Source organism: Globicephala melas, chromosome 5 (assembly GCF_963455315.2).
Source record: "Globicephala melas chromosome 5, mGloMel1.2, whole genome shotgun sequence".
Taxonomy (NCBI): domain Eukaryota; kingdom Metazoa; phylum Chordata; class Mammalia; order Artiodactyla; family Delphinidae; genus Globicephala; species Globicephala melas.
The window spans coordinates 22,177,082-22,198,253 of NC_083318.1; the positions used below are offsets into that span (position 1 = coordinate 22,177,082).

Consider the following 21,172-nt stretch of genomic DNA (forward strand, 5'->3'; position numbering starts at 1 on the left):
GAATCCACCTGCCAACGCAGGGGACATGGGTTCGAACCCTGGTTCAGAGGGATCCCACGTGCCACGGAACAGCTGGGCCTGTGCACCACAACTACTGGAGCCCGCACGCCTGGAGCCCGTGATCCAAAACAAGAGAAGCCACTGCAGTGAGAAGCCCTAGCACTGCAATGAAGAGTAGCCCCCACTCACCGAAACTAGAGAAAGCCCGTGCCAGCAACAAAGACCCAACGCAGCCAAAAATAAAATAAAATAATTTATTTTTTAAAAAAAGGAAAAGTGCCTCCCCCTTTGGGGCAGAAATGTTAATGTGCCATTTTAAACCAAAAAAAAAAAAAATCTGTTCTTATTGCTATCCTTTCTCCAGGCCTTATGTTTTTCCTTATGCTCATCTCATGCTTCCAATTACTTATTAAGACCTATGGATCCAACTTCTAAATAGATGGCAAATTTGCCCCTTCATCCCATTTTCACTGGTATGATTACTTCTATCTCTGTGCTGGATTGCAACAGTCTCCTAACTAATCTCTGTCCCAGCCTCGTTTCTACCCTCAATTCACTTTTCACTCTAATAGCCAGTGTAAAATGCCTGAAATGCAGTATCTACCTTGTTTTCTCTCCGTTGAAAGGCTTCAAGGTTTTTCAGAAAAGTCAAAACTCCTTTACATAGATAACATTTTCTCCCTCCCACTCCTCACTTCTCCCACCTCATCTCTCACCTTGAATTTTATGATTCAGACAAACAGAACTACATTTAGTTTCTCTAACTTGCTTTGTTTTTCCATCTGCAGAGGCATTCTTCCAAGCTATCTAGTCCTCGCCCACACACAGTTCACCTGATAATTCCTGCTCATCCTTCTGGCTTCGGATTTAGATATCATATTCTCCAGGAAGCTTTTCCTAACCTTCCCACTCAATGTCCAGGTGAGGCGCTCCTTCTGTGTGCTACCATCACTCTGTATTTTTCCCTCTCATCCTAATGGTCTCTTAAAATGAATCCTTCACTAGATTATTTGCCTGTGAGTTTAGGGGTCATTTCTGACTTTTTGAGAATTGTATCCCCAAGTCTAATACAGTTCTTTTTTTTTTTAAATTAATTAATTTATTTTTTTGGCTGTGTTGGGTCTTCGTTTCTGTGCGAGGGCTTTCTCTAGTTGCGGCAAGCGGGGACCACTCTTCATCGCGGTGCGCGGGCCTCTCACTATCGTGGCCTCTCTTGTTGCGGAGCACAGGCTCCAGATGCGCAGGCTCGGTAGTTGTGGCTCACGGGCCTAGTTGCTCCGCGGCATGTGGGATCTTCCCAGGCCAGGGCTCGAACCCGTGTCCCCTGCATTGGCAGGCAAACTCTCAACCACTGCGCCACCAGGGAAGCCCCTAATACAGTTCTTGACCCTTAACTGATGATCCATTAATATGGGTACAATGAAAAATAGATAGGATTTCCCAGAATAAAGGCATAGAAAAGAGAGCCAAAGAGTTTTCTTTCTCTCCACTTCATTTGACTTGGAAAAACCTGAAATAGAGCAAAAGTTTTGAATTATACGACTTAGAGACATGTGAGGTAGGTAATTGTTGCCTCCTCACATTTTGCCTCTTCCCCATTGGTAGCTTTTTTTTTTTAATTTTTGGCTGCATTGGGTCTTTGTTGCTGCGCGCCAGCTTTCTCTAGTTGCGGTGAGCGGGGGCTACTCTTGGTTGTGGTGCACGGGCTTCTCATTGCGGTGGCTTTTCTTGTTGCGGAGCATGGGCTCTAGGCGCGCGGGCTTCAGTAGTTGTGGCTTGCAGGCTCTAGAGCGCAGGCTCAGTAGTTGTGGCGCACGGGCTTAGTTGTTCCGCGGCATGTGGGATCTTCCTGGACCAGGGCTTGAACCCGTGTCCCTTGCATTGGCAGGCGGATTCTTAACCACTGTGCCACCAGGGAAGCCCCACTGGTAGCTATTAAGTAGGTAAAATTGATCTTCCCACCCCAGCAGCATGGATGATCTAAGTAATCAGAGTAATTTTTCCTCCGTAACACAGAGATTAGTTCAGGAATGGGTACAAACCTAGGCCTAAGTCAAGGACATTCCTCTGGTTCCAGTGATTAATTTGTATAAGGTCCAGCCACAGGGAAGCTCAAGACTTTTCCAGGTAGCTGTCAGGGGCAATATCCTCCCCCCATGGATATTGATAGCAGTGGGGGAAGCCAGTTTAAGGATGAAACCGCCACAAGGTGGTAGTGGGAGAGTCCTCCATGGGTGTCTAGGCTCCTATATGTCTTTCTAGGGGTGTCAGAATTCAAGATCCTAATGCTTCTTTTCCTGAGCTATTTCTCAAGGTTGTGTTTGCATCAAGCAATGTTGAGAAATGTGGTAATTTCTCAACCTGGGACAAGGAGCAAGTTTGTTAGCTGATTGTTAGCCAAAAACAAAATAAAAGCAATGGACTCATTAACTTTAGCATTCCTTAGCTGTTATGCAAACCCACTGTGTGTGTAGCATGCATCTGGGTCATATCATGTCAACCCTGTGGAGTCTGAGGCAAGGGTAACCAGTGTAAACATGCTGATGTTCATGCTGCTTGCTCCACCCTGAGTAATAAAGCTCTTTGTCTCTACCCAAGAGTCTCACATCTGCTTTCAGCATCCATGAAACAGTAACAGGGTAACTTAGTAGCTTGCAAAGAGGATGCAATTAAATCCCAGACCCAGTGGGGTGAAACTTAGACACTAGTAGAGAAATGGAACCAGAGCCCTGGTCAAAAAGCACATAAGCCTGCTCTTTATTTTATTTGGGATTTAAGAATCACGTCAAGAGAAAAATAAATATTTTCTTAAGGGAAAAAACTGTGACTTAAGTGGTTTTGAAAATGATCTTCTTAGACTAACTCTACTTCTGCGCCATTTAAATGATTTAACACTATATCAGATGCTCTGTTTTACACTACCATTCATTCATTCGTTCATTCATTTCATTTTTCATTCAGCTAATAATATTTATACTATCTTTCCCAATTTTGACACCACATTAAGATTTCTGAGCCTAACATGAACTGTCAAGGCATATTATGAAGCAAAAATATTCCATTAGGAATTATTTATTCTGCAATAATTTCACATTGGCCACCCATGCCTAGCTCGTGCCTCTTTTTTATTTTTTGAATTCAGTTTTTCACTCAAAAATATTATTACTTTCCATTTTGAGCTAATGTCTATGGGCTCTTTCTAATTATTAAAAAACCTAGATGTTACTCTTCAGTATGAATAACATAGTAATATATTAAATTTTGGAGAAAAATAAAGCATCACAACAAAAAGAAGAAACATTTCTTTTGGTTCCTGATCACAATTCCAGTGTGGGTCTGTGGGGAGGGGGATCAAGCAAATCTCAGGATGCCAGCAGGGTGTCCAAGAATTCAACTAAATCCTGACACTATCTACCAGGAGATAAGGGCCCAGTCCCACAAGACTGCCTCCCACCCCCACTCATACACCCTGCAGACACCAGCTGCAATCCTAGGGTATCACTTGTGCTTTTGACCAACTGACTATAGATCAGAGGTTCCAAAGACTCCCCTCCTTGGGTGGATTAATTTGCCAGAGCAGCTCACAAAACTCAGGGAAGTGCTTACTTACATTTACCAGTTTATTAAAGGATATGTTAAAGAATACAGATGAACATTCAGAGGGAAGAGATGGGTAGGGAAGAGAAGGTGGGTGGGAAGGGGTGTGACGCTCTCACGGCCTGTCCAAGGGCACCACTCTCCCAGCACCTCTATGTGTTCACCAACCCAGAAGCTCTCCGAGCCCCATCCTTTTGGAATTTTATGGAGGGTTCATCACATAGACATGATCAATCATTAACTCCATTTTCAGCTCTTCTCCCTTCTCAAGAGAATGTGGGGTGTGGCTGAGAATTCCAAGCTTCTAATCATGGCTTGGTCTTTCTGGTGACCAGCCCTCACTCAGGAGCCATCCAGGAGCTCACCCAGAGTCACCTCATTAGAACAAAGGCACTCCTATCACCCAGGAAATTACAAGCGTTTTAGGAGCTCTGTGTCAGGAACTGGAAGCAAAGACTAATATATATTTTTTATTATCTCACAACATTATTGTAAAATTATGTGAAATTTAGAATGACCAAAACTGAAAAAAATGCACCATGATTTCAGTATTGAAACCAAGTTTAAGTTTTCTTTCCTTTTGGGACACCAAAACTCGGTGCTTATTAAAAGGACTTTAAAAAAATGTAGCAGGCCTCTTGCAACATTAGCTAATATATTTATGTGAGTTAAATTTGAATGAATCACCAAATGAAACCACATGGATTAAAGTCCTTGTAGGATAAATACATATTAAAAGTTTCATTTTCAAAAAGCATACTTTATAAAAGTGGTGTGTATGTATGTATGTGCCTGTGTGTTCATGTGTGTGTGTACTTTAGGACAATGAAGAGGGAGTTAAATCAACATATTAGAAAAAATAGTTTTAGACTTTTCCAAAACACTGGAGGGCATTTGTCTCTAATGTCAAGGAATGAAATACAATGCTATGACTCATGATGTCTGCTGACTATATCATTTTGCTACTTTATGTTTTTGCTAATAAATATTTCATTTTTTTGCATTTCAGATAGTACTGGATTATCTGAAACATCAGAAAAACTAAAGATAATTTAAGGAAAAATATAAGGTAATGTCAATGAATTATCAAAGATGAGATTTTCCTGATAGCTTTTATATTTTTAAACAAACAAAACCATTTTTCCATAGGTACAATCATAATTTGGAACTATCACTAAATTATACCCTCCAAAATCAGTGTTAAAATTTGGAGCTTTGAAACAATGCATTTTTTTTATTGTCTTATTTTTCTCCCTGCAAAAAATGACTGACAACAATTAGACATAAGATTGTGTATACGAGAAGAAATGAATATCCCAGACAAAGACAGCAAGAGGCAACATGCTGGTTGGAATTACAGATATCAGAACTTCATTCTGTGTTAAAAAATAAATATACAGATAATCGATACAATGGATAAATATTTGTGAACTCATATTTAACAGTTACGCAACTCTGACTATTGGAGAATCACTAATTCATTATCTGCTGACCCCGCTAGGGCCTGCTGCCACTCGAGTATTTGTGTTGTTTCCTGGAATGCACATGAGTGAAATGCCATGCGAGCAGGTGGTGTTGGGCTCTGCGGCATTCCAGTGAAGGCGATAAGGAGCCGTGTGAAAGAAGACACCCCCAGGCCCTGCTGAAAGCATTTTCCCTGCGCATCTACGTGCCCGCTCTTGCTTTGAGGCTGAATGTGGTTTGGGGAGAAACCAGCACTGTTGCTACTGCTGGTGATTTAAAGTTCCCTCACGGCGGCTTGCAGAGCTAAAGAATGCATGCTAACAACTCCTACTATTACACAGACCCCAGAGTGGCTGCCTTGCCCAACCTTGCAGCATCAGGGAGTCTATCAGTTTGCTAGGCCTCCATTACAAAGTACCACAGACTGGATGGCTTCAAGAACAGAAATTTATTTTCCCACAACTTTGGAGGCTAGAAGTCTGAGATCAAGGTGTCAGCAGAGCCTTCTGAGGCCTGTCCCCTTGACTTGTAGATGGCTGTCTTCTCCAAGTGTCTTTACATGGCCTTCTCTCTGTACCTGTCTGTCTCTTAATCTCCCCTTCTTATAAGGATGGCAAGCATTGGATGAAGACCACCCCAATGACCTCATTAGGCCGAATTACCTGTAAAGCCCCTATCTCCAAATACAGTCACATTCTGAGATACTGGTGTGTAGGACTCCAATGCATGAATTTGGGGGGATAAAATTTAGCCCATAACAGAGAGCCACAGCATACAGTCAGCCAAACTGCCGGTTAGTTTCCTTTCCAATATACAAGAATATATAAAATGGAGGTGACAAGATCACTTTTGAGATTTTGATAATTTTGTTTGTTCTTCAGATTTCCCACATTCTTCCTATTCCAAGAAAGTAGTCAGACCCTTACAATTTCCTTAACTCAAGGATTTTTCTGAGCAGAAACAGAAGGTGGTAACCGTGATTCTCAGTTTCATAAGGTCTAAACACCATGAAATGATTTTGCAAGGTGTCCCAGAGCAATGCCTTTGAGAAAAGCAAGGGAGGGGCTTAGTTCTGACTAGGAGGGACTAGTGGTCGGTAGACCACCATGCTACTGTCAGGGAAAGAATGGCAAGGCCTCGGGGGAAAGGGCTGCAGGGTCTTTAGAGGGAGGACAAACACCAAAAGCAGGGCTCCCCCGATCCCTGTCAACCTTCCTCAGCCACATGCATGTCACAGAAGCTGCAGTTAGGACCTGACTGCTGGCCAAGACCATGGACAGTTCAGTGACCAGTGAGGGCAATGACTGATGACCTGCTCCTCTGTTGAATTCTAACACCTTTGCAAACCCCAGGGAGGAAGGAGCCCTAACCATACCTGAGATTGGCTTTCAGCCAGCACAGTGAAATGGGGGACTAGAGTTGGAGTAACTTGATTAAAATGGTAAAATTATATTCTTGAGCAAATTATATTCTTAAGCTAATTTATGCGCTTTTAAGCATATAGTTCATTCATTCATTCAAAAGTCATTTGAATGAATGAGTGCCAGATGCTCATTCTAGGTTCAGGTGGTGTAGCTATAAGCATTCCAGGCAAAATTCCTGCTCTCTTGGAGCCCATATTTTACTGGAGAAGCCAGACAGTAAATAAGTAAATAAAATAGCTTCAGAGAGAAATGAGAGCTAAAAAGAGAGAGGAACAGGGTAACATGGCAGAGTGAGGGGAATGATACACATAGGAGATCAGAAAAAGCTTCTCTGAGCTGAGACACGAATGATAAGGAGACAGTTATTTGAAAGACAGGAAGAGTGGGAGGGAGAGCAAAACTATGCCTTGTCAGTGCAAAGAAAGAGATGGAGGTTAGCAAGTGTAGTACATGTGAACCCATTACAGGAGAATCTGTCATGAAGTTAATGAAGCAGAAGCTCAGGACCCTCCCTTCCAAGGCCCCAGAAGGAACACCAGCAATGTGTTCACATGTTCACATGCCTTTGTAAAATTTGCCAAAGTAAAATACTTGAACTGAATTTGGTTAAGATTGTTGTCTTTTTTCACTCCGACTTCCCCTCCAAGTGGTGGTAGAGCATTATCGAAATCCAGCTCAAGGGAAGATGAGTTGGGGATTGGTTCAGCTTGGTTTTGGTGGAATATATTTATGTGGTTCTCAGTCACATTCATGTCAAGTTATTGCCAGCTGCGCCAGCATAGGAATGAACAGCTCCCAGGCACACTCCCCCTATGTGTTGTGCCGATATGCCTGGTGTGGAAACACTGAAGGGCAGGGTCAGAGGTCTTACCATAACACCAACCCATTTTAGGGTGCTGACACTGTATTTGGTAGTAAAGGAGAAACATAAGTTGGCATGTACAGCACCACAAATTAGTCTGTGGAAACTTTTTCAGTAGCTAAATATAAAAATTGCCAGTGAAGAATTAGTTTCTTATTGATGCCTAGTCAAATGTGAAGCTTTCCCCTTTCAGGAACATGCTAGATGATGCAGCGCATATAATTATAAATGCACCATGCTTTTTTTGGCTACCATGAAAAATAGAATTTATCAGAATTCCTACGTTTCTGGGCACAAACCTGCAACCATGTTACAGTGCAAGTCAATTATCAGTAATAAACCATGTGGTGCGCAAGCCAATTATCAATAATAAAAACTAGTATTAATTAACTATGCTAGAGGTTAATGGAAAAAAATATTACAAAGTTATTGTCATATAACTTTGTCTTTGAGGAAATCAAAGAGAACTCAACTAAATAATGTAGGGAAAAACAGGTGTATCAAACAGTTAATAAAAATATTGTTATTTATCTGGATTTTGAGATGTCTGTAGTAGTTATCAGGTAATTTGTTGGGGGGTGTTCATAGATAAAACTAACACATTTTTATTTTTGTAATTTAGGTGTCTCTCTTCTGATCTTTTTTTTTTCTTGGTGGTACGTGGGCCCCTCACTTCTGTGGCCTCTCCCGTTGTGGAGCACAGGCTCCGGACAGGCAGGCCCAGCGGCCATGGCTCACGGGACCAGCCGCTCCGCGGCATGTGGGATCCTCCCAGACCGGGGCACGAACCCGTGTCCCCTGCATCTGCAGGCAGACTCTCAACAACTGCGCCACCAGGGAAGCCCGATCTTTTCATTTTTCATCAATCTTTCTACCCTCTCTCTAACTTCATAGCTTTGCAAGATAAATTAAAATGTCTGCTTTGCCCTTAGGCTTCTGGAAGGTAATAATATTTAAAGTAAATACATTTCCATTTACAATGACAAAATGTCTATAAAGTACTATTAAAAATGCCTAATAAAATAAATAATGCTGATGGGGTTCTTGAGTGAAGCCTTATATTGAGCCAAATTTTAGATAACGAGTAGTGATTTCTTAAGTTGGGAATTACTTTTAACCTATGAAAAAAAAAATTTAATTCAAATCACTGCATTTGTTGTACCAAGGTGATCTTTTCGAGACTAAACCACATAGTGCTTTCAACCTATTGCAGGTTTGCTATCTACCCTGCCTTTAAAAACCTGCTTTCATGCATTTATTTAATAAATGTTTATTATTTATTTCTAGGCATGATGGCACTGTTCTAGGCATGATGGATATGGAAATTAACAAGTCAGATGAGATGCATACCCTCTAGACACTCATATTCCAGTAAGAAGGACAGACGATAAAGACAAATAACCCTGGCTTCGTCAGAAGGTGGTAAGTGCAACGAAGAAAAATAAAGCTGTAGGGGTAGGGTAGGGAGGTTGGCTACTTCAGGGGAAGCTTTTTGTCTTGAGGAGGTGATATTTGAGCAGAGATCTATTCTGTGCTGTTGCAGTAGTGGTGGTTTTCACTGTTTGTTTATTTATTTATTTGTTTATTTTGGTTGTGTTGGGTCTTCGTTGCTGCACGTGGGTTTTCTCTAGTTGGGGCTACTCTTCATTGCGGTGCATGGGCTTCTCAGTGAGGTGTCTTCTCCTGTTGTGGAGCATGGGCTCTAGGCGCGTGGGCTTCAGTAGTTGTGGTGCATGGGCTTAGTTGCTCCACAGCATGTGGGATCTTCCCGGACCAGGGCTTGAACACGTGTCCCCTGCGTTGGCAGGTGGATTCTTAACCACTGTGCCACCAGGGAAGTCCCTCACTGATTTATTTAAATCATAAGAATATTTGACCAAGCAAGATACTGTAAGTATACTTTTTTCAGAGGCAGCACAGGTCGGGGGAGAGGCAGGAGCTTAATGTGAATTCAAACCCCAGCTCTGCCACTGTTTTCTACACAGCCTTGGGTGCATGGTTTATCTTTTCTGAACCTTGATATTCTCCTCTTTTGAAGTTTCTCTGAGAAATAAATGAGATTTTTTTTTTTTTTCCCATGCCACATGGCATGCAAGACCTTAGTTCCCAGGGATCGAACTTATGCTCCCTGCAGTGGAAGCATGGAGCCTTAACCACTGGACCACCAGGGAAGTCCCAAAATGAAATGTTTTTAAACACTTGTTTTTCAAACAAATTTTAAACAAGTGCCTGGCACATAGTAACTGCTTAATAAATCTTTCCTTTAACCCCTCCCTTTGCTCTCTAAGATGTTCCTTTCCGGATGGCAACGCAGATGCCTTAGCTCAGAGTCTTTGGAAGGAAATAGCTTTTCATTGTAGGTCAGTGCAATGGACTTCCCACAAAAGTGAGGAATTTCATACAAAATTGCTAATTATTTGCAGAACAGGCAGCAACAACTGAGCAAAGAGAGAATAAAAGGGCCACCACTGAGTACGAGAGCAGACGTTCAGCTGACCAGATTTCATTACTCCTTATAACTCTTTGGAATCAAGACAGGTCTGGGTTTGTGTCGCACTTGCGCCACCCACTAGCTGGTTACCATGGCTCTCTAAGCCTCAGGTTCCTCGTATTTGGAAAAGAAAAGGCTGTTTTGAAGAACTGTGATGTATATTGATGCTCAACTCTGTGCTGGAACACAGGAGGCTCTCGCTGTATATTTGTTGTTACTGTTATTAGTAGTGGTCAATCCATTTTCGGTTCAGGATGCTTTCCCATTCACTCTCTTAGCATGAAGTACAGTAGTAGAAATAGGGTCATATCCTTTACCAGAACTGTGAAATAAGGCCCTGAGAGAGCATGGTTTCCTCCATAGTTTCACCAGGGACTGAATTTCAGTCTGAATTCCCCAGCATCTAGAACAGCCTCTGCAACCAACTAGGAGCTCAAAAATGTTTGCCGATGGGTTGACTGTACTGTCTCCCAGTTTTCCCACTGAGCTTCACCTCTGGATATAATAGAATTGCTGAACCACGTAGGGATTTGGGAGATTCTTTTTCTGTCCTTCAAGTAGAGGAACCCCTTTGCCTTCCAAGATGGCCAGTGAACCAATTTCTGCAGGCCCTGGATTTTGAGTTTTCCGAAGGTAATCGTCGCTCCTTAATAAATACACATGGAATGAAATTGCATAGAATCAAATTGAATTAAATGGAAACACAGTAAATGCAAACTTAAACTAACATATTAAACCTGGTTTGGACTTTATTTCCAGATTTCAACTTTCATTTACCATCATGTAGAGTGACAAGGAACTATACTTTGTCCATCTCTGATAACTTTCTCTTTGAAATCTTGAAGTGGTTATAAACATTAAGTCCCACCAAGTGTCATTTTCTAAATTCTCTGAGGAGAGGGGAAAGAGGCAGCCAGGTGAAGCAAATTGCCTGAGGTCACGCTGGAATCAGTGAGAGAGCAAACCAGACTCAGAGCCTTCTTACCCCATCAATGGTGAACAGGGAAAGTTATCTGGAGGTACTTAGGCCATTGCCCTGACGACATATTCAGGGGATTTTCCTGCATTTTGTTTTCCAGCACTTTGGCAAATCTGGCCTTAAGTATCCCTAGGGGTAGCATTTCCTTCCACTTTCCATCTTTCCAACTTGGGTAATTATGCCAGCCTCCAAGAGCTTCAACTGCCAGGAGAAGTTTATTTAAAGTATAACTTCCAGTTCTCTTTTCATATTTCTATTCTTCCCATTACTATCTTTTTCTTCCTTTTTAGTGCTGATAGTAGTAACGTTTAGGATTATTGGGAATAGAGCTATCATATGTGAAACACTTCTTCTAAATGTGTTTGAAAAAAATCTTTCTTTACATCTTTAATGAAGAGGTAGGTTTTTTGGGCTTCTCTGGTGGCGCAGTGGTTGAGCGTCCGCCTGCTGACGCAGGGGAAACGGGTTCGTGCCCCGGTCCGGGAAGATCCCACGTGCCGCGGAGCGGCTGGGCCCAGTGAGCCATGGCCGCTGAGCCTGCGCGTCCGGAGCCTGTGCTCCACAACGGGAGAGGCCACAGCAGTGAGAGGCCCGCATACCGCAAAAAAAAAAAAAAAAAAAGAGGTAGGTTTTTTAAAAATCAAAACATTGAAGTAATGTTTGAGCAAGACAGCTGTTCTGCCAGATAGCTATAGAATTTCAACAAAATGTAAGAAAAGTTTTTTGAAAGGCATACATAAACAGGCATGAAGATTTGCACAGGTTGACAATTTTAAAATGTAATGTTATGTTGTCATTATAGGAAAATTTAATGCACGCGTGAGATACTTCAGACACATTGTTTCTGATGTATCCCATTTGTAAATGCATTTTAAAAATTAAAGAATCACCCGAATTTAGATAATCAGTTTGAAAAGCTATAAAATCTAGACCAAGTCTATTATATTTTTGGTGGAATAAAATGTTTTAACAAGTGCAGGCAATTAAAGCCAGTATATATATATATATATATATATATATATATATATATATATACATACTTGGGTATATACACATTCCATGTGTATACAAGTGTGTATATATATATATATATATATATATATATGAAATCCAACAGAGCCATTGCACCAAAATATCTAGGAAGATTATGTCTCTTACTCCATTTTTCATTAGGTAAGTAGTTTTTTAAGTCAGAGGTAGAAGAGGAATAGATTGGGTTGCTCTAACTTTTATTCCTATGAGGTACACACTCAAAGTTAAACATGACAGAACCTGACTTGGAGGGAAATTTTCAGTCAAAAAAAAAAAGTCAGATAATGATCATTATCATTAAAACTGATTTCACTTCACTCTTTTCAAACCAATTTTATTCTGCCTTAGCAATAAATGAAATCCAGATGTTAGAGTGATGCGAGATACTTTGTTTTAAGCCCAGTAAAGCAGAGCCATGATTTCTAGTTAGTATAACCATTCATTTGAAAAACAAACCCTTTAGTCTCCTTACAAAATTGTTTTGGTTAAGGAAACCCTGGGATGTAAATCATTAAGCATTACCAGTACCCTCAGGAGACAAGCAAATAAATAACAGATACTACCCAGGTACAGTGGCAACTCAAAATCACAAAATAACAGTTTCAGGGTTTTAAGTAACTTTTGTTCAAAGACTGATAAGATTTATAGTATGGTAAACATGCTTTTGCCACAGAAGTAATGGAAAGACAAATACATACACATTAATATCCAAGATGCAAAATGAGTTCGGGATAACATCTGACTAATGATGTTCATCATTAAAGATTAGCAGAACAAATCATTAATAAGAATTATAAGATTTTGAAGTGGAAGCATACGGGCAACTGTATTCGGTAGACAGCATACACAAATATTATTTTAGTCCAAGGACAACTAATCTCAACAACTTTAAACTAGTAAATAATTTCCTTTCTTTGGTGTATGAGAACATTTGTGACATATGATTATACGAATTACCTCTTCCTCGTTTTTGCTTGTGAAAGAAGGGGGAGGAAAATGTAACTATTTCAAGGGTTATCTGCTTTTGACAGAAATTAAATAGAAGGCATTCTTATTATCAAATTATACATTATCAAACATATATATCAAATATAAATTATTACATTCTTCAAATGAATTTCAAAGAGTACACATGTAATGTAAACATGTGTAATGTAAAAAGATACAAGAGGAACTGTATTAACAGAAAGATGCAGTAAATGACCATCTTTAATAAATACACTGTTTTTGATCTGTATGAATGACTGATTTGTACCAATGCATTTATTCACTTTGTCCTAGTCTCCTTGTGACAAATAATACATTTTTTTGCAACATAGGTATTGAAAGGGGAAGTCTGTGACTGAACAAAAATGGAACTAATAGGTACAGCCAGGAATTGGGTCTATACTCTTAAAATTATACTCTTTGGCATTAGTCTTTAACCAACAATGCCATTTGACTTAAATGATACAGAACAATGCAATTACAGCACCATCTTTCATTGCCTTTAGTCATTTGAAAGAAAATGACTGAATTCAGTTTATGGTTTTAGATAAATCTAAGAAAATTTAAACATGCAGTGATTCTCAGCCAAGGGTAATTTTGCTTCTGAGGGGCAGTTGACAATGTTGGGGAACACTTTTGATTGTCATGATGTGGGTGAGAAGATGGTGTGCTACTGGCATCTAGTGAGTAGAGGCCAGGATGCAGCTAAACACCCTACAATGCACAGGACAGCCCTCCGTCCCCAGCGAAAAATTATCTGGCCCAAAATGTCAACAGTACCTCAGCTGTAAAACCCTGGACTACAGAAATTGGAGGCTTAGAATCTTACACACACACACACACACACACACACACCCCAGAGTGTATATAATTCTTATTCCTGGTTTGGTTCAGACATTTTCTAGGAATCATTTTGTTAGATTCTTTCAATCTGATGTATGGAATTTTCCTGCCCCCATTAAATTCCACACATGAAGTGTTCTGAATCATCTTCATTCCCTCAGGTCCCCATCCCAGCACAGCCATATTCATCCTCAGAAAAGCACCTCATCAATTACCTTAATGATTTAGTTAAAATCATCCTACAAATGCTGTGTCTACTTCCTTCCTTTCCACATATTTTTTTCTATAACTTCACTCATTCTTTTCCATCTTTAAGAAAGTATTTCCTCTTTTTCAAGGAAATGCCTTATCAGTTCTCCTTCCCCCCTCCCCCTCAAATTCACATTTTCTTAACTCTGCTATCTTTTTAGGTTATTCCCTATTCCTCTCCTTCCTTTTGCAGCCAAAATTATTGAAAGAGTAGTCAACACGACTGTGTCCACTTTATTATAATCTAACATCTGTTTCAATGACTCTCTGCAAATGCCTTCCTAGCCAAATCTCAACTGTAAAACCAATGGTCTTCCTTTAGCCATAATACTTACTGTTAAAAATCTCCTGTGTCCTCCTCTGATACCTACTAACCTGATTCTCCTTCTATCATCATTTTTTTGATCCTTTCACTATCCCACCCACTACATATATCCCACAAGGATCTGTGTGCAGTATGGCAGTTATCATACTGTGCCTCTCAACTTCAAATCCACCCTTCTACATTGGCTCTGTGATGCTCAAGCTGGGACTCAAACTGCGTTTCTGCTTTGCCAGCAGCTCCTCATAAGGTCTGCCAATAGAGGGCGCTGGACAGAGACCGCAAGGCCAGAGCAGAGAGAAGGGACTTGCTTCCACTGGATTGTTTCCAGTTCCTGTAGCAGTTTCTTCTAATAGCTGACCTTGATTCCACTCTGTGGCTATTCTGACACTTTGCAGAACCAGTCTCATGATACCACCACCAGCCGAGCAGCAACCCCTCCTCAGAGAGCTGGCCCAGGCCCACGGGTCCCCTTTCAAACTTCCATGTTTTAATAAATTCCAACTTCTTCCTTTTATTTGCCCCAAACCTATGAAGGGTATTGGGGAGAGCTGCTTCTTTCAGTTGCCACCTCCATGATGCTTTGGTGTTCTTACTTGCCTTTTCAGTTGTTTAATAATAGAGCCAGTAATACATAGAATAGCCATAATTATAGCTATCATCTTATTTATTCAACAGGAGAGTAATGTAACATTCTTTTATCCTAGAACATTTTGAGTTTACTTTTCCCCTAGCTGACATGAATGGTATATGGGATTTTTGGTGTTCATTTAGTGTACTGATATTAATTACGAGGAAAGATCTGGCTTCCAAAGTTTAACTCACCCTTCCATCATGCCTCCAAATAAGGCTTCCATTCCATCCCATTGTTATGGGGTGCCAGTGGTTATGGTGGGGTGGAAGGGGGAACTAAAACTGGAAGAAGTTTGAAAGGTTGAATGAGGGAGGGGGTTTCAGTGACTTATACATAAACCTTGATGAAATGAGTACTTTTGGGCTAAACTAAGGACATCCATAACCTTTGCCTCATGATACGGTAGGCATTATGCATTAATAAAATTGAAGCTTTACTCATTCAGGCTTATTTATTTTTATATTATCCCAAGACCCCCAGTAACCATGATTATTCGAAGAAAGCTTCTAGGTGTGGTAACATCATAGGGGAATGTGTTCTATCTTGAGTTAGGAGGCCATTGAGAAGGAGTCAAGACTGGAAGGTGCTGAGACAGGTACCCTAACACTGACTTACACTTTTCATTTTGCATCTTCAGGCCTATGGAGGGAAGGCAAGCCTTTACAAAGAAAGGGATCTTTGGGCCTAGAAACAGGAAAGTTAGGAACACATGAAATCTGCTCTCAACATAAAGAGCAGGTAGGAATCCTCAGTTTCTAGGGCTTCTAGCCATAGGGGGAAACTGTGAGGGAACAAAAGGCATTAAAATGTTATAAGGGTGAGGGAAGGCGTTATATGGGAAATCTCTGTATCTTCCTCTCAATTTTGCTGCGAACTTAAAACTGATTAAAAAATGAAGTCTTTTCCAAAAATGTTATACGTTTTTTTAAATTTTGTGATTTTCTTTGATCATTTTTATCAAGATTCTATCCCACAATGAATAACAGTAAAATTCTGAAATGGGAAGCATCTACTATGCTTGATTTCAGGGCAGCAAGGAAGTGGGAGCTGGAGAGACTATATATATCCTTCTCATCATGTAACTAGGATTATCAAAAGGCCAGCAAGCACCAGAGAAGATGCTAACACTGTTAAAAAGGATGGTGAAGAAGGCTACAGCCCATGGGCCTGTGCAGCAGGGAAGAAATGAAAGCAAGGAAAGCCAGCCTGACCCTGAGGATTTAATGGTCAGGAAGCCCTGTGGTTTTCAATTATGTGGAGGTGCAAATTCTAAGGAAAGCAAGAGAAATATAAGCTAAATAAGAAATCACCACCACTTCTTGATTCTTGAAATTTTATTGAATCACTGTTTCTCCCCAAATTACTTTTATATGGCAAGGTAGCCAAAAACCCACGCAAAAAGCCACTCACTTTACTTATAATAAATAAAAATACTCTAAAGTTATCTTAGTTATGATATAATGATCAATGTTATTCAAATAAGTGGTTCTAGAAAAATCCGTATGACTCTGTTAGTATGACAGCATTCTACTCAACTGCAAATTAAAAACAAGCTTAAATGTTACACTGAAATTCAGTGATTTTCTTTTAACTAATTTTCATGTTATGTTGATCTGTGAAGAAATGTAAAATTTTAGCGATTTCACAGATTAGTTAAAACATTTGATTAAAACAAAATCTATCCTGTTTCAGTGAACCATATGCTCTGTGTAGTTCTTTACTGAAAAATCCAGAACTTTCTCCATCAAAAGCTTTCTACTGTCAAATACCGTCCAATCTGCTATTAACTTATCATGTCTTGGCTGGCCTTGGAGTTATCATTTATTTATTTATTATATAATATGCACACCTATCACAATTTATCATGCCCTCAGCTTAATAAGGTACTATTTATGAAGTTTCCTGGGGAATTGGGTTGCTGTGTATGGCTGTTACTTTTGCACTACTAATAATTCCTTGAAATGAATTTTCTCACGTTTGGTGTTTCTTTTGCACTGCTTTGGTAAATTACCCAGTGCCTTTAATGTAGAAACTCAAAGAAGAAATGCTTGTCTGTATTTTGTCCCTTTAATGTTTGGAAAAGGGTGGGGGAATAACACGTTCTTCAAAGATTGCCCCAAGTTTAATATAATAATATAAATTGCTTAATTATATATTTATTAATTTATTTTGAAGCCAAGATTTTTAAATTATAAAAATAAAAGCCTATAGTTTTTGGTTATAGCTATAAAGAATAAATTTGTTGAATAAAGAATTTTTGTAGATTGTTTTTAAAAACAAAGCAAATTCATATCCTTTATTTAAAACACCACATAGAATAAAAATAAAAGGAGGATGTCCATTATTTCTATGTAATTGAAGACTCTATTCATCCTCTTCTTCACACTAAGAATAGAACAGGAGGAAACTGTTTTTTAGTACATATGCATTTGAAATTCTCAGTGATCTGGAGTGATTTCTATTCATCTCAATATAAAGAGTGGCTTAGTATGAAGCTTTACTAATGAGGAGGACTTGATTGTCCTGTGGTAGGTTTTACAATCCTCCCTGATAACCCTATAGGCATCTCAGAACCAGATATTTGCTAACTCCAAGGAACTAGAAGATACCAGCCTACTTGCTTCAAAAAATATTTATTGAGAGCCATCAATGTGTTCAACCCCATTATGTGATCCAATAAATAAATCATTCATTTCACAGGACATTTGTTGAGTTCCTATGATGTGCCTTGTACAAAGTGCTAAGTGCTAAGGCATAAAGGTGGGTAACATATAGTCCCTACCCACAAAGAACTCACTAGCTAGTTGTGGGACCAGGTATAAATGCAAATCACAATATGTGCTGATATCATATGTGTATGATATGTGCTGGAATGGAGGTAGATTCACTACTTTTTGGTATCTCAGTGGTGAATAAAAGAATTATGCTGGGGGTGGTGATGAAAGGAGTGCTTATGGAGCACTGCCAAAAGAAGAAATGATATTTGAGGTGGAGTTTGTAGACAGAAGAAGAGAGAGAGAGAAGAGAAAGAGAAGTAGAAGTAGGTAAGGAGATAGGTAAGGAGGGAAGCAGGGAGGAAGAGAAGGAAAAAAGGAGGGAGGGAGGAAAGCTGAAGGATAATACAGATGCACAGAGACACTAACAAGGACGTGGAGACATAAGTAAGCATGTAAGTTTAAGAACTACTGTAAACAAAACAAAACAAAACAAAACCCCCCAGAAACCTCAATTAAATAGTCAAGAGACTAGAAGGGGAACTCTCATGCCCTGTGACAATAGCAGAGCCCAACAGGAAGAAGACAGACTCCTTTCCTGGCAAGGGCTCAGCCAATGAAAAGCCACTGGACTCTTTGTTTCCTGTAGCCTGCCCAACTTCCTTTTCCCCTCTATAAAAGTGTTCTTCCCTTGCTCTGTGGGAACTTGCACATGGCTCAGCATGGTTGCAGACGCTACATGACAGTTCTCTACTGATCCTGAGTAAACCCAACTTTGCTGGAGAAATGTCTGGCAGTCTGTTTGATTTGGGTCAATACTACTAATGGAGAGGTGTGGCTAGAGTAAAGGCTGGGGCCGGGGCAGTGTTGGAATGCTAGAGCTGATGCTGGAAGCCTTGACTGTAGTATATAATGGACCTCGGTGCTGTGGTAGATTTTGGACTTTATCTTAAAAGCAGTGAAGAGCTAACAAACATTCTTAAGCAAATAAATGAGAAATTCAGGGGGGTTTTGGTGGTTATTTTGGTTTGTTATGTTTTGGATGTTGCTGTTTAGATGTGTGTTTTAGAAGGTTACTTTGGGAGTGGTGTGCGAGGTAGAATGTACGTCCTGATGCCTCTGCTACTAATAACAATTAGCCAGGTCTTGACAAAGAGCTGTGAGAGATGAGGGGATCTAAACTACACAGTGACAGTAGAAATGGAAAATTGTTATCAGCTCTTGCCTGAGACAGGGTCTGGAAACAAACAAACAACTTAGATTGGAAAAGTGGATTTCCAGTTATTAATGGCATAAACTTTGGCAGGTTACTTAACCTCTCTATAACTCAGGGTTTTTTTTTTGTTTTAATCTGTAAAAGATTAATAAAAATAATATCTACCTCATAAGGTTGTTAGGAAGATTAAATGAGTTAATATATTACAAGCACTTAGAATAAATAGTACCTGACGTAGTGATTGTAATATGTGCAAGTGATTATTAATATTATCTATTCAGAGGAGAAGTAAATCTCATATTTTTGGAATGAAGGAAGAAGAGACCATTTAATTTGGAATGTAGGGAAGAGGAAAATGCCAAAAGGCAAAGACTGCTGGAGTTCAGAGGGTACTCCAGTTGTGGGTAATAGCAAGAGCTAAGGCTCAGAGCAGGGAAAGGATAGGAGATGTTGAGGTTTCAGGAAAAGGTTCAAAGGGTCATGCTTCAACAGAAAATAATTTCTTCAACAGGCAAAAAAAAATCTGAGAGCCTAAGGGCAAGGAAGACTCAACCTTGCCTATTAATAGGGGACCATAAAAATTTATCATCAAGGGCTTCCCTGGTGGCACAGTGGTTGAGAATCCGCCTGCCAACGCAGGGGACAGGGGTTCAAGCCCTGGTCCGGGAAGATCCCACATACCACGGATCAATTAAGCCCATGTGTCACAACTACTGAGCCTGCGCTCTGGAGCCCGCGAGCCGCAGCTACTGAAGCCCGTGTGCCTATAGCCTGTGCCCTGCCACAAGAGAAGCCACTGCAATGAGAAGCCCGCGCACCACAAAGAAGAATAGCCCCCGCTCGCTGCAACTAGAGGAAAGCCCGCGTGTAGCAACTAAGATCCAATGCAGCCAAAATTAAATAAATAAATAAATTAAAAAAAAAATTTATCATCAAATTGTGATACTTTTGAAAGAGAAAAAAATAGTAAAAGTGATAAAAATTAAATCATTTATATTTATTTTAATATATTTTTGAAATATTTATTGTCCAAAAATTGTTTTATTCAAAATTATTTAAAAATATAAGTCTTTCTGGGAAAAAACTACATACATTAAAGGAAATTTTTTAAATTTTAAAAATTAAAAATTTTTAATCTGAACATTTAAAGATGACTTAAGTGTAATAATTACAAGAACAGAAAATTACAGGTAAATATCTGTCATGAGCAGAGACGCAAAAGTCCTGTGTGAGATATGAGCAAATCTAATAAAGGACATATAAAAAAGGGTAGTACATCAAGACCAAATGGAATTTATTCCAGAAATGCAAGATTGATTTAACATTTAAAACTCAGTGTAACTCATTACATTAACAGAATAAAGGAAAAGAACATATAGTTATCTCAATAGATGCAGGAAAAGTATGATCAAGGAAAAACAAAACAAAACAAAAAACCCAAACCTCTTAGCAAACTGGAAGTGTAAGGGAACTGTCTTATTTCAGCCAGAATATCTTTTTTAAAAATTGACAACTACATTTTACTTAATGGTTAATTTTAAACATTTGCCTCTTCAGTTAGGATTAAGATAAATATGACCACTATAACTACTTCTATTCTACATTGTACTGGAGGTACTAGTCAATGCTATAAGGCAAGACAAATAATAGAAACAAAAGATATAACAAAGAGTAAAAAGTAAAAAACTTTACTTTTTTAGGGAAAAAAGTAAAGTTGTCATTTGCAGATGACATGATTATGTATGTATGTATGTATGTAAAAAGTCTAAAAGAATGTACTATTAGAATTAATAAACACAGCTACTGGAAACAATATCAATATCCAAAACTCAATTGTATTCTATATACTAGGAATAATTAGAAAATGAAAATAAATTTTAAATAGCATTATAAATGGCACTGAAAAATAAAACTCCTAAGAATAAATCTAAAAAATGATGTGTAGAGCTTCCCTGGTGGTGCAGTGGTTGAGAGTCCACCTGCTGTTGCAGGGTACACGGGTTCGTGTCCTGCTCCGGGAAGATCCCACATGCCGTGGAGTGGCTGGACCCGTGAGCCATGGCTGCTGAGCCTGTGTGCCCAGAGACTGTGCTCCTCAATGGGAGAGGCCACAACAGTGAGAGGCCCGTGTACCACAGAAAAATAAAAATAAAAAAAATTTTTAAAAAATGATGTGCAAAACCTCTGTGCTGAAAAGTACAGCATATTGCTAATGTGATTATAAACACCTAAATAAATGGAAGGATATTCTATGTTTATGATCAGAAGATTCATGGTAGTAAAAATGTCAATTCTCCCCCAGAGTGATTTACAAACAATTCAAAATCTCAGACTTTTTTGTGTGTGCCAATTGAAAAG

General features: G+C 39.5%; 1 long non-coding RNA gene across 1 annotated transcript in view; it reads left to right on the top strand.

Annotated features, from left to right (window-relative positions):
* The first annotated feature begins 5,143 nt into the window (after window positions 1-5,143).
* The window catches only part of LOC115857175 (uncharacterized), a 28,362-nt gene continuing 12,333 nt past the window's right edge, over window positions 5,144-21,172 (top strand). Inside the window, exon 1 of the long non-coding RNA XR_009563944.1 lies at window positions 5,144-8,769. This is a non-coding gene — a long non-coding RNA (uncharacterized lncRNA). The remainder of the gene's footprint in view (window positions 8,770-21,172) is intronic.